The sequence below is a fragment of the Varroa destructor genome, unplaced genomic scaffold (assembly GCF_002443255.2).
Source record: "Varroa destructor unplaced genomic scaffold, Vdes_3.0 BEIS01000001.1, whole genome shotgun sequence".
NCBI classification, from domain to species: Eukaryota; Metazoa; Arthropoda; class Arachnida; order Mesostigmata; family Varroidae; genus Varroa; species Varroa destructor.
In genome coordinates, this window is record NW_019211454.1 from 70,320,071 (window position 1) to 70,334,152 (window position 14,082).

Sequence of the window (14,082 nt, forward strand, 5' to 3'; positions counted from 1 at the left end):
TATATATATGTATGTACTTAATATGGGCTGCACACTTTACTGATTCGGATTTTTTTGGTAACAGCTAATTTCAGCCTAGACCTAGATCAAGGAAATGGATCCGAGTGAGTGTCATAACGTCAAATACCACCACTGCTGCTTGAGAAGAACACCTAGGTTATTGCTGCTTACCCTGACTATTTGTTTAGTATTAAGAAATGACAAATTTAATTCAGAGTATTTAAGGAAATTATATTTGTTTATAATCTACTTCTTAACCCTTATTATTACTATATTATTTACTAATTATTTTTACAAGCTACTGAAAAAGATATATATGTATATATATATTTGATGGCCTGCAACGAAGGCCATCAAAATACTCGTTGCACGCCAAAAGTACATCCATATCTCTAAAAAACTAGAATTATCGGAGCGGACTAACCTTTCACCCCTTTGTATACCAGATCAACCAGTGATAACAGGTCATAATAAGGACCACAGTGAAAGTACAATTAGCGATTAGATTAAGGATCTAACGCGGAATGCTTCGTTATGTCTTCTTCAGATCGTCGTCATCCCTATCAAACTTGCCTATACGGAAACCAAGAAAAGTTGCGCCACAGCTTAAGATGCGTCGCTACCGCTTGACAGCTTAAGGCCTGTAGTATAAAAGATCTCCACTCCGCTTTCCCTTGTCGTTCAGCCCGTAATGGCGCTTGTTTTGCTTAAACGCCTTCCTACGACGCTCTCCTTAATTCTAGGCAGGACCTTCTTTCTACTTCACTCAGCCGTTGTGTCGCTGTTTAGTTTCGTCTAGATTTTACCTTCTGCTTCCCCTGTTCAAATCGTTGTATGAAAGCCGAGGGCCCATTTCAGCTCCGACTACTTATTTTGTCCCTTCTATTCCTGAAGCCGACCACGCTTCAATTCGTCGTTCCTTTTCTATTTCTTTAGAATCCGTAAGCAAGTCGTCTTAGTTTTCTTCTTCGCCTCCCCCTGCGCTAGCGTGTGATAATTCTATAACCAGCGTCCTGGGTCGTCATCGGCTCTCAAATACAGATACAGTAGATATAAGAGGGATTCCACTCTGCTTAGCAGCGGCGGAAACTCTTCTAGCTAAAATCGTTAATTTAGCTTGAACTGTTATGGTTTGGGACACTTCTGCTGTTCTGTGCTGTTAAGAATAGGGCTGAACGGAGCTCAAAACGTTTACGGCGACTATGTTGTTTTTCGTTTTCTCAAATTCTTCCTTTACACCTACCCTTCATTGTTTCTCTTTCTTTCTCAACGCAGTCTTCGCCTTCTCATCCTCCTCCGGCTTTATCGGTCTTTTTCTTTCTATTTCAAGTTGACAAAACATTGGTATCACTTTCCAACCTCTGTTGTCGCCGTGGGGATTATTTGATGGCTATCGCTATAAATATCGCTGTTCTTTACTTTGTCATTACTTTCCTCGGTCTTCACTTCTTTTTATCGTTTTCCCGTCCGCCCATTTGTTTACGCTATTGTTTTCATTCAGACTGAGTTTAGGTCGGTTACCTTGTGTGTTTCTAAGTGTACCTTCTTAGCGGCAATGGCATGTCATAGTTTTTTGGTAATGCATCCCCATATATCAGGGAACAGTATTGTTGTTATGGTTCATTCAGGATGAAGCATTTTTCGCACTAAAGCACTGCCTTTCGCGCTAGTAACAGTAAGGTCAAGACACCGATTAGTTGTTTATAGAATATCTGTTTTCTTTGTGTTACCTCAGAAAACAACACTATCTAAAAGACATCCAGCGAGGCTAAAAAGGAACTGCAGGTTTATAATATGAGCTGTGGTAGGTTATATAACTGTACGGCAGGCAATAATTGCTAGGGTGCTAAAAATTATCACATCGTTAGTATTGAAGTATTCAGAAGTCAAGACACGTTCGATTATAATTTGTCGCGATCAGGTGGAACTCCAATTACAGTGTACAAAGTCGAACTACCTGAAACAATTGTCTGCCAGCTGTTAAATACAATGCGATCCGTATTTCAAGTTCCGCATTAGGTTAGTGCGAATAAAATGCACAGATCAGGCACGTTCGTTAGCAATTTCACCTGACTTCAGCACTCCAAGGGTAAATGTAACGAAGTCACATTTTTAAAGCCTCAATTGCAAGTATGATTTTTATACATCTATGAAGTTACTTGTAATTTAAGTAATATATTAGCGTGATGTGCACGTTGATTCAGATCAGTCTAGGCTGCGGCCTGAAATCTGTATAGCAGCCTAACATAGCCTCCGATCACCACGAATCTCGCTGCGGAAATGAACTAAGCAAATTTTTTTTTCTACTTGTACAGAATTATTAAAGTGATACAATGACAAAAATGCTCGTTGTTAAAATACTAAATGCATAGCTATTAAAGCACGTGTCCATGCCATCCCATCATTTATATCTCACCGTCATATTGTATCCTAGAATAGGTTAAACGCCCTCAGTAACCTTTCCTAGTAATAGCCTTATGGAAATATTTTACCTATTCTTAATTTCAATCGCCTGGCAAGTTTAAGTGAATCTTCGATGAAGTGAACAGGAAGCCATGATGCAGAAAAATTTATGTTTATTCAACTCTTACGGGGTATTTTTTAAAAAAATTTTCATATATGACCTCTTATTATGGTCACAACGTTTTCGATGGTTGGCTATATCAACGATTATCGGGTCTTCTTCCTAGATGGTATCGCAATCAAGCTTTTTTTTTAATCATCATATTACGAAGCAGACTTTCTTTGGTTAGATACTATGGGCGGCCGAACTGTTGTGTCGTGTAAGAGAAATGCTTCGAAAAAAGCAACCTTACATTATATAAAAAAAATAGCCATTGCCCACAAGTTATTGGAAATACTCATGCATTTTTTAAGGTACACGGTTAATGTTATTTTTACATATTCTACAGAAGGACTGAACGAGACAATCATTCCTGCGTACAAACTTTAGCATCAAATTAGGCGGTTAGGGAAGTTTTGCTTATCACTTGAAAAAGTTTTCCTCGATCTCTTTGAAAACTAAGAGTGGTTTTATTTTAGACCTATTGAGTACTAAGTAAATTCTAGGTAGGGACTTCCGCTAAACTTGAGGCAACGAAGAACTAAAATAATAGATATTGCATGATCTAGTACGACGTTTTACATACACACGACGGGTCCAGCATCTCGGGTGAAGCCACGCTGCTGTAGCTAAAGTGTATGCAACTAAAAGATGCCGAATTCGCAAACGATTTTTTTGTCATATTGGTCGCTATTGACACACTATTGTCGACATTTCGCCTGTTGCACAACGTCGTTTAAAAGTATCCACGTCGCCCAAAAACGCGGGCCAAACATGCATTTTAATGGAAAGTGTTAGCATGGTAGAGAGCGAGCAAAAGAAAGGCTCAGGGCATCCGTGAAAGCTTCTGTATATCTTATGTAAGACATTGTAACTCTCTTATGTAAGACAATAAGTTTTCTGTTAAATTGTTTGTTATGTAAGTGCATGCTACACTTCCATAGGGCTTAAGTATTTATAGCGATTACGGATTGTGCAACTCCAGAAATAATTATATTTAATCTTCTTACGTAATCTGACTATCATCTAGGCGCTTTTCTAACTGTCTTTTAACTAAAACTTTCATATGTTCGTTCGTAACGGAACTTAACCAGCCAGTAAATATGTGTTATAGACAGATATCTAAACATAGGATATATAGATTAAGTATGTGAAGCAGGCTTCTGAGACAACGTAGTTCAATTAAGATTTCGAAATTAACGAATTACGAAATACGAAAAAAATAAAAACGACATTTATACCATATCTATTGTAAACAACTGCATACTTTAGGAACGAGATACCACAACAAGTTGCCATTGTGACTTTACGTGCCGTTGCTCTGCGTATAGGATTGTCGGAAAAATATTGACCGTCTTTAGGCTAAAATTGAAACAGATGTTAGAATAATATTACTAAACAAATGCGACATTTTGATTGATGATCTTCCGTTACATTGTAACCGTTACATAACATTGTAAGAAAAAAAAAGCAGATCATCGTCTGATGCAAGATTAGAGCTACACGGCGGATACACTAAAATTTTTCATCGAGGTTCTCCGCATTTTAGCGGGATAATTGAAAATGTACGCAGTTGTTATTATGGAAGAGGACGATTTTTTCAATGGCCTGTCGTAACTCTGTTTGTTGTTGCCAGGTGGCAGAAACTAAAAATGTACGATTTATTTCCGATTCCATCAAACACAGTAGCGCCATTTTCGGTGTCAGTTTTGGCTTTACCACAAACTGCGGAACATGTTTTTTTTATTTGCACATTGTCGTACGTACACTTTTCCTCACGCGTCATCAACCACTTGAAAAATTACTTAATTGTACTGCATTTCTGCAGATATTTCGCAGATCAAAATGCGATCGACTAAATTCTTTGGCATCACATGAATGTTATACCGAAACACCGAAACGAGATCCTTTTCATTTTTTCAGTTTTTCAATGGTTTAAAATTATTTGGTGGTAGATGTTCAATTATTTAGCGATACCACGATTACCGACGCTTTGGTTCTGTTCAACTTCGTCACTAGTTTTATCAACTTTTCCCTCACACATTGGGATAGATAAATAGACACTTTACATGACAGGTGAGATGAATCTCGATATGATGGAGAGACTTTAACGAGTCAATGTGAAGTAGTCGACAAACGCGTTCGCCAATAAGGTTAAATAGAACCTGGGTCTGAAGTTTAATCATGATCTTCATAAGTAGTATGTCTAGCTTACAATGTAGCTAGCTTACTACTACTACTACTATCAATTCGAATGCTTCAATGAATTTACGTGGTGTACGCAACCTTGACAATAAACATTAGATGACGACACCAACGATTATAGGCTTAGCTGACTCTTGAACGGGTGAGTGCAGTTGTTTGTTGTTAGCTGACTTTTTGGATTGCCGTAGGATCGCCAGACTTGCGTTTTGGATCTCCGCTAATGGTCCGAAACTTTAATCCCGTTTCATTATCGGCCACAATGACAAGCCGTGTCAGTCAGGATAATCGAAACGGTTTTATCAAGTAGACACCGTGCATAATTACTCGATCTCGACGCATCTTGGCCATAAACAGCACACATTTTTTATGAGCCTGGGTAGCATCTGTGTCTTTATTGTAAACTATTTTGCGAAAACAGTACTCATCTTCAAGTGCTCTGTCTTCAATGAGAATAAGGAAAATCCAACAATCTTAACACATCTACTGCTGTCACATGCCGATTCAACGCGGCAGCAAGATATAGGACTTTAAAGCTAGCCAGCTAAAATAGGGATCAATACTTTTTCGACAATCCAATGGAATGAGGCACTATTGTTTCATTAAATATTTGGTTCGTCAATGTTTTCCACATCCTACAGGACCAGTAGTACTCGCAGAGTATTCAGCTATATTCACGAGACATCTATTCACGTAACAAAAAGCCAATGCTAAAATAGTACCAGTGACACGAATAGATCGGTCGATTATCAAATTCAGGATTAATTTTAATATAGGCGTGAAGTTCCTTATCGCCAACGCCAAAATACATTTGCTATTATGAATTTGATTTTTCTGGAACTTGATGATACCGTAGGCGGAGCGTTTATTATGTCGTTAGCCTATAAGCTACAGGAATACGCAACAACTTCCAATATTTTCTCTCCTATATATATACATATATATATATATATATACAGTATATATATCTATATATACATATAGATATTATAGTAGTAACATATAAATACGGACGTGCGTCTATGTATCGGTACGTATACTCGCTGTGATCCCAAGATACTAATTTACCGATATCAAATACAACATTAGATTTAGCAGGATCCGAAGTCCTCTGTCTGAGGAAAGAAAGCATAGCGGAAGAATCATGACACTCCTTGGGAGAAAACCATGCTATCATTCCTGTTTACTAGTTATACTGTAGATAGTACTATAGAAGAGTAGCACAAACTTACGCCTCGTAGATAGGAATATTTCAATACGTACATCGTTATTATGGGAAGAATATCTATCTAATTTCACATGAAGCGACTGGAAAGTTTCACTAACATCTAGCGCGATATACTATTCTTTAATTCGTATCAAATGTTACCCTTAAACAACACATACAAACTATGCCAGAACACTTACAATCAGCCAAAAACACGAAATGCACATTGTAAATGCTAGCCTATTACTTTTTCGAATCTACCCAAACAAACAAAGTTCAAATTTTTTGGTCCAACCTCGAGTATTATCGAGTTTTACGATCACCATGCTGAATCGCATTACTGTTTTAGCAATTTAACTACAATACTTCAATAATTCCATTACCTTACATAGATTACTTGAGATGGCATGATATTGTTCTAGTCAACTTGTGCCCTTGTAGCAGGGGTCGCATTCTGCGCCAGTTCTCCCGGACTTTCATTATACAATCATCCATCAGTGTGTCATCGTTAATACTAGATCTGTTTATGAGTAGACTTTCTTAGCACTTCCAAATCATGTATGGTGTTAGCATTGCAGGCAATTATTATGTTCAAACACTTAAACCAGTCATAATTGGTTTACCGTCACAGTTTGATACATGGTAAGCGAATAATAGGCTCGGCTTTAGTCTAACTGGTTCTCACAAGCCATCAAAATATACGCATTTATCTAGAGTTGCGACAGTACTTGCGAACAACGCGCGTTGATATCACAACAACAGCGAACTTGATCACGTCGAAATCGATAAAAGCGGCAATTAGATAAGCGTAACTTTAGTATAACAGGCATGCATCACGTCGAGGTCAGAAGAATAGACACTTCTCGAAGACGCAGAACACGCCAGCGTTCCATGAGCCGGCCAAAAGTTCCATCGTCGCCTCGTTTCTACATCACCAAGACTGTCCATCCTCAGCGGCTGACGTAGAGAAGAAAATCTAAACGGATATTCCGACCCTGTTGGGGCTGCAACGTGACCCCAATTTTCTGCTTAAAATGTAGTTAGTCGCACAGTTATTTCTGCCAATCGAGCATTATCGGAAGGGGTAGGACTTAGCAGTTTGCTCAAGCGACACCGTTTCATTGCATCGTCGTCACTTTGCCTTTTGTTACTACGTCAGCTGACAAGGACACACACATAGAGAGACGCTTAATTTTCTAGTTCCCGGTGCCTACTGATAGTGCTCCCTTCGCTGCCCCTATCGTTGACTTTGTCTACGTAGTCTCATGACGCGCTTTCATGATTCTGACAGTTTCTATATTGTCGCCGACCGCAGCAGTGGAGGAAAACAGAAGGTGACTAGCCGGCCGAAGCAGGACAGGGTCATTGTAAGTGAGCGTTGGCATAAAAGGAGAGAAATATAGCTCCCGGATCTAAATAAGTCAGAGTTAGACTGTAAACTGTCGAACAACACAGGCAGGGCGTTATACCATAGGATTTGACGGAGGGAATGTGTTCCCAAGGGGTAGCCTGGCAAAGAGTTGAAAGGGCAGAAGGCGACTGTTGCTGCAACACTTATACTACCAAACGTTCTACAGCTGATTGACTGTTGTAAGGTCATTGTAGTGCGTTGACTATACTATGCAAGTCAACTGAGTTCCACTATGGCATAATTTAATGAAAATAATGATAACTTTACTACTGTCTGCCTACAAAAAAAGACGTGGAGAGGAAGAAAAAGCTATGGGGGCTACAGATATTATAAATAGGCAAATTTGCAAAACGATACTGACGATGATTTGGTGCAGTTGATATGTCTACTTCAGCAAAATACGGCACAGAATGAATGACTCATCAACATAAACAAAAAAGGAATACGCTTCTTAGATGACCCGAAAAGTCGTCTTTTTGTCTCTCTTAATAACGTACTGCCACCGACTGAAAACTATCAACCAGACCCGAAAGCGGGATTTGTAGAGCAAACTCAACTCTAAGTGGAGGTTCTGGAGAAAGAAAAGATTGAAAAACAAGGTCAATGCGCACTGTGCGTGTATTCTATCTATTCTCCGCTAGAACTAAGCGGCGTGCGAGTGAATGAGTAAGCGGGTGAGCTAAACAGCAAGATAAAACAGATGAAGGTACGATTACTAATTAGAAAAAAGCTGGACAGAGAAGAATTGAAAGCATGTAATCAAATACTCAACGTAGGATACATGTATAGGTAAAAGGAAGGATAAGGCGTAAAGAACGTGTCATCATCCAGACGAGTCGAATTTAGGGCTACGCCGTGCAACCAACTGGACGAGGGAGCGAACGAGCTCGTTCCATCGTCCCGCTGCTTCATCCCAGTTTTTTTTCCCGCTGCTGGATGGTGGCAGCAGTAGCGGGAGGAAAAAGCAAGGTAAAATGGGTGACTCGAAACCCTCTCGTCCCGTTTGGGCGTCGTTCTTCGCCGAGGCCCCAGTGCGAAGTGCGTCCAGACGAAAGTAGTTATCTTCTGTACATAGGCCGAACTGGAAAAGGAGGAGGAGGAGGACGAGGAAAAAAGATGGCCAAAGATAGCAAAACCCCTTTACAGAGCCGTTTTTCGTCAAGAACTCGTTTACAAACATATGTGCTTCCCCCTCTCTGCAATACCTTTTTCCCTTGTTTTCGTCCGTCCTTTGTATCCGCGCCCGAAGCGCGATCAAACATAATGTAGACGACCGAGGCGACCACGGTGCGTCGACTGCGGACCTGCGGTATGCAGCGAAGCAGAAAATGTATGAGGAGAAAGAAACCGCCGACCAACAGCCATCGGTCGAGGGTTCAGATGACGTGATCGTCTTAAAGACTACAGAAGACGACATTTTGTAACTGGGGTCGTACATGTATTATGGTGTAGAATACACACAAAGAAACACTCACAGACAGACACAAGTAGTTTTGCAAAATACGTACGCATAGAAGAACATTAAAACCCGTCTGTCCTAGTTACGGGGAAACGAGCAACTTAGTTCCTATAGCGAGGATTAGATATTCATCATATGCGATATAACGAATGCTGGCGAACCACTAAATTGGTAAGCATTTTGAGTTATTATAATCGGTGTTTACACTAAGAAGTAATAACTGCAAACAAGATAATCTCTTTGCTTCTCTATATTCATTTAATTTCATTAAGCGGAGCAAAGGGTGTACAAGTCTGATATGAACACTGGACTAAAAGTTTACAAGGAACACAATGCAAAAACACTGTAATTTGAATTCAACTTCATGAGAATATATTTTCAATAAATAATTTTAATAAAAATTAAATAAGTGATTAACTTACTACCTTTGAAGCAGTAGCAGTTACAAGCAACACTTTTCCCATGTTTTAATTAGTTAATTAATTAATTTATAGACCTAAACAGCAACAAATTCGAATATCGGTGGTCCGGTCATTCATGGTTCGTAAAAATACGAAACAATATTTCGACTATTATTACCCTGATTATACGTATACATCACGAATGAATAATCAGCTACCATACAGTTTACCATATTTAAAACTATGAATCAGGATAAGAGTGCTTGTTCGACCTCGATTTCACACGAGGTTAGGAATTCCGACTCTAAAAAAGCCTTCGATCGAACATAATCACGAATATTGCAATACAACCGTTAACCTTCGGCCTATCCGTTTGGTGAATCTTGTTGGAGACAAATACGCCAGGCGTTTACATCACCGTAGTGGAACAACAAATACACAAAACAAATGTAAAGTTGCAAGCAATCTGTATTCCTTTTACGGAATTACAAATGCCAAAACAGACAACCTACATCGCATAGCGCTATGCAGACCCTCTGAGTAGATCAGCAAACTAAACTGTTTTAAATCAAGAAGTAATGTAACATGCCATTGTGCTGCCGACTACAATGTCATCAATACGGCATGTGGGATAGCAAGGTTTTATGGGAAAGAATCAAGTTTACGTCATTACTGAGATTAATGGTTGACATGAGAAAACTATGTTCGCTAAAAACTCCAAGATTTTATAACCTAACATAAAATTCACAACCGTACTTGTATCCCAGAAAAATATCAGTTATATTGTTCAATGTGGTCCTTTAAAGTAGCTTTACGTGAGCCAGAATGGGCCCATTCGCGACATTGTATGAATAAATCGGTTATTCAACAAACATATAGAGCAAATCATTAACTTCGGAGCAAGTGCTATGATGTTGGCCGGAGAAGTCAATGCTTAGTACTTCTTCAGTGGCAAGCTAATGAAAGATTAGTTTAATGCAGGTATTGATAGGTTTTTTTAGACAGCTTAAAGCAGGAATTGGCTGGAATATACCAAACATTAACATATCTAAGGATCGTATTTGAACACTTTAAGGGAAACTATAACAATGCGCGGTATATGGTGGTTAACCATCATTATAATTTTCGGAACATGATATATGTATATTAAACAAATCCTTATATCACATTGACCATTAGTGACATCCTGTTCCATACAGGTCTCTAACACAGTGGTCCATGTAGCATCACCTCACTTTGGCCCGTATAGTCGCAACAGTAGTCATGTAGTATAACTCGATGTAGTAATTCCTATGAAAACACCAGTCTGAAAAATATAGCTGTGTAACAGACAAAACGGCTGTTTTGATTCTTTGCAGTCAGATGAACATCTTATAAACAAACGTTTGGACGACCCAAATCTGTGAGCGGAGATTTCTGAGCCGTATGCATTTCAGAGATACAGAGTGCTTGATTCGCACTCATTTTCAAAAACTGATGGTTTCTTGTAGGTAAAAATATAATACTTTTTATCTCTTTTCATAATAATAACATAATTTATCATCATTATAACATAAATTCGAAGATCAAATGACCTACTAAACGTTAGTTCCGCCGAAACCGGCAGTTCAAACGTGTTAACCACCAAACTTCCCCTCATATCGAACGTATGTACCTAGCAGTCACGGATCTGTCATTAATATTTCGCTCTGTAGTACTCGTTGACTTCGATTTTTATATTGATTCAATGAGTAATCACGCAACAATTCATGCCTACAGCATTAAATTTTAACACATATATTTTTATATTCATCCAAAAAAACAGCTGATAATCAACTATTTAAAAAGCAATTAACAAAAAACTAAGTATTCTTTTGATTTGGCCAAAGGCATGGCTTTTAGCTCAAAACCTCGCGTTGTCAAAAGAACAATTATAACAAGCTCACAAATGCAACGTTACAGAAAAATTATATAAATACGGTCCCGTAATAATAATAATAATAAGTATCGATTCATCGACATCTTACTTCAGTGTGATTTAAGCAGGCGACAAAGGGCGACATATAAATAAAATTGTCAAGTCGAGCCTGGCACAATACGATCCCCTTTAGGTAAGCAGGCACTATCCAGAACACCGTGCAATAAACACTATGTCCAGTACGATATCTACTAATAAAGCAGAAAAATAATTTGAAATCCACTAAATTGTCAGAGACCGGTAGCATTATGACCTGAGCCAGCACAGTACGGTTTACCGGCAGTGGACTGGTAACAGCCATATGGACAATAACGATTAAAACGATATCATGTAGAATTCATTTTTGGTTATGTTTCATACATGGTGGATAATCTCCGACCACGTACCTTCCATACCTTTACCACTTCTATACATTTGCGTACGCATGTTTAAGTTTCTACTCAATGTAGATGACTTAACTAAATAGAAATTCACGATCAACTTTCCAAGGATTAGAAAAATTTTAATGTGTTTCTTCAAGCAAGAAGCAGTGAACACACTTACCATAAAATTAACAAGCTCAAGGGTCCGCCACCCACAAGCATTCGATGTGAAGGTATTGACGACGTTATTTATTTTTCAGACTGCATATACACTAAAATTACGGGGCGCAAAATGACATCAATAATATAATATGTAAGATACATTACGGAATTAACGGGTTTGCTTTCTGAAAAGACAGAAAGGCTATGGCTCAGATCTCTCGATCTGCAGCTTATCTGTTGGTGGACATACGCATCTGTTCAGACAAGATCTAAAATAATTTCAAGACTAGTTATATTTTTTACTACATTCTAATTAGTGTTATGAGTTTTCATTAGAAAAAAAATAGGTCTACAATTAACTTAAATTAATTAAGAGATGAAGATAGCAACATTTGAACCGCATGAAAATCTTTGATTCGCCGATGAAAAGCTAACACTGTTAAACAAAAGCTTCACTGATATCATTTATTTTTTGAGTTAGCAAAATCATATTTGACAAACAATAACAACGAATAATAAAACATAACCAGTGTTGTTGTGCCCACGTTAAAGGTTTTCAACGTGAGCACAAAAACGTGCTTAACAAGTTTTTCATGTACAAGTGAAAGGCGCGCATAACTGTGGGTAGTGACACGCTTCATCATATTATAGAGCTATTAACCAGCTCTCGTTCCTTCAAACGTTTGGTTGTGCTAGAAATTTCGTTTTTCTTTTAGTTGCTATTTGTCGGAGGTGCCCTTAATCCTCATGGAGACGACAAACGAATATGTTAAACAAGGGGCCGCATTAATCGTCGAAAACGTAACACACTTTTAACACAATTTCAATACAAACATTGTGTTTTGATAACTGTTATGTTAACCATCATCACATAATCTCTATAAGAAAAAATTAAGCATCCCCATAAAGGCTAGTAGTATAACTGTGTTATATTCATCTTTTTCGTGCTACAATGTGGAATCATATCAGTCCCTTGGAAGGCCTCGGTGTACAACTTGCGATATGGCAAGCTTATAAATAAGCTCTGTTACTCTGGTGTAATACACATTGTTGACAGTCTGAACAGCATACAACATTTATCGGAAAACTGCCCAATGAATGTGCAAGCAGCAGCAGGAAGCTGTTGGAAACTCTCGGTACGTACTATCGTGCCCTATGTATGCTACTGCGGCTTTTGCTATTCGATGTATAACGCGGTCCTGGCTGCCATTGCCAAAACTACGCCGCAGCAATCGCTTCATATCGAGCTCAGCATCGACACCCGTTAGACCTTGTAACAACAACAAAGTTTACGATGAAGCTGATTCCTATCGCTATCTTTGAAGTTTCTCACTGGGCACGGGTGACCGTATACAGCGCGCCTTACTGCTACCATAACGTTGGGTCAGCGCACAAATAGGGCGTAGTTACGATACCTCTTTCCCCTCCCTATGCAAGCACAGCCTTTCGCTGTTAGTGACTATAGTTTGCGTTAATGTGACATAAGTTCACCCATTTTTTTTGTTTCTTCTCTCAATCTGCTTCGGAATTGTTCTTTCCCTAGGGACTTCGCTTGTCATGTGTGAGCCAGTTGCCCCCTTCTCTGTGCACCAGCCAGCTGTATTGTATGACAGTTTTTATTTTACGATATTGGCGAACTGCTACAGTACACACACTACCCGGGGCGAAGAAAACATGCAATAGCGTAGAACGGCCACAGAAAACGGTGCGCCTCTCTACGAAGCTACGACGATAAACGGTACTAGCAGCACAGGCACCACTCGTCTAATCAACGAACCGAAAGACATTATTGCTACTCCTGGTAGTAGAAATAATTATCTTATTAAAATAAACAACAATACTGCGCGCACTTGAGCTGCTGCTGTTATTATTTGATGTTATATCATTGTGCACACATTCTACATAACTTATTTCCAAGTAAATTTGATTAAGACAATGATTTCGAGCGTAAATGTGTTGCTAGTTTCGTCTGTGCACTGAAATGATCAACAATAGCCAATATCTGTTCAAGATCTAACGCGAAGCAGTAGCTATGATAACATCGGACAATTCGGCGATTCGTAAACTGCAGGGAATATAACAGCGAGCTCAAGATGTTCGGCTGTGTTCCTTAAACATCCCTGTTTTATTTCAGTTACGCGCTTCTACTTTAGGTACCTAGACGACAGTCGAGAACAGCTACATACGTCTGGTGCTTTGCTGAAAGCAAAACGATTTCTGAATTTCATTCTACTACATGTCGACGTGCCGCTCCAGCTGCTCGCCTGGTAGAGCTAAAGTAAGCGTGACAATGGTCAGAAGTATTTCTTCTGCACACTCGACTAGTGCCTCGCTATTGATGCGAAGAATTAAAGATCA

At 39.0% G+C, this 14,082-nt stretch overlaps 1 protein-coding gene across 3 annotated transcripts in view; it reads right to left on the minus strand.

Moving 5' to 3' along the window:
* bsk (mitogen-activated protein kinase dJNK) overlaps positions 1-14,082 on the minus strand; it is a 32,336-nt gene that overhangs the window by 16,220 nt on the left and 2,034 nt on the right. The window lies entirely within an intron of this gene.